The sequence below is a fragment of the Myotis brandtii genome, unplaced genomic scaffold, assembly GCF_000412655.1.
Source record: "Myotis brandtii unplaced genomic scaffold, ASM41265v1 scaffold263, whole genome shotgun sequence".
Lineage (NCBI taxonomy): Eukaryota > Metazoa > Chordata > Mammalia > Chiroptera > Vespertilionidae > Myotis > Myotis brandtii.
The window spans coordinates 600,625-601,733 of NW_005360011.1; positions in this window are offsets into that span (position 1 = coordinate 600,625).

Below are 1,109 nucleotides of genomic sequence, written 5' to 3' on the forward strand. Positions count from 1 at the left end.
GTGTGTGTGTGTGTGTGTGTGTGTGTGTGTGTGTGTGTGTGTGTGTGTGTGTATATATGGCTATTGAGCTGTAGACATAACCTGTAGGTAATTTTAAGCTTAGAATGGCAGAATGTGCAACATTCCTATCTTTTAAACTGGATGACTTAAATTTTTAAGTATTTTCATTAATATAAAGAAAAGCAAAATATTTGTGGCAATTTATCAAAATTCAAAGTGCCAAGCAGCTTGTCAGATGCTGGATGGAGGAAAAGTAAATAAAAAGATGAGCAAAGGCCCGAGGCACCCCCAAAAGATTCACCCTCCCTGACACTTATCCGGGGGACAGAGTGTAACTGCACATTCCCTCCCTGAAACCAAAGCAGGGAACCGGAAGGTAGTTTAACAAAGGAGCACAGCATCTATTTTGCTTATCATACCGTGGGCATCCTCATTAGCTTTATAACGGAGACAGTCTTCCCATGGAGATCACACCAGCATTTATTTCAAATCAATGTTGAAAATTAAATGGTAATCCTCAGGGGTGGGGGCCTTTCCACCACCACCACTTTCTATGGTGGGACTTGCTTTCATGTTTCTGCTTCGTACTCAATCCAGGGTTTGAAATTAATTAAAATATATCCTTTCTCTAATCTTTAGATAATTAGCTTCAAAGATTTTCTTCAAAATGTTGTAATAACTTTATCTTTTATGTGTAAATTCAGAACTGTTTCTATCTAGACAATAATAATTCAGGAGTAGTTAGTCATTGAGGGAAAGGGATTTTTGTCAGTTATTTGAATGGTTGGGGTTCAGTCGTGGAAAATAAGTATTTATTATGAAGCAGCTTTTAGACTTTTTGTACTAGACTAACTAAAGGAGGAGTAAAGAGTCTCATATAGACTCCTAAAAATTAGCATTGGAAAGTATCATATAAGTTTTAGCTTCTCGTTCTGTGGACAGGGAAAATGCAATCCCAGAGGAGATGTAAATATCTTTAATTTTAGAAACTATTAGCCTGCTCTCCATCTTTGAGCCTGTCTCTATTTTGCTTGTTAGTCCAGTGTGTTCCTTAGATTCTGTGTGATACATCATGTGGACTTGTCTTCTCTGACTGGCTTATTTCTCTC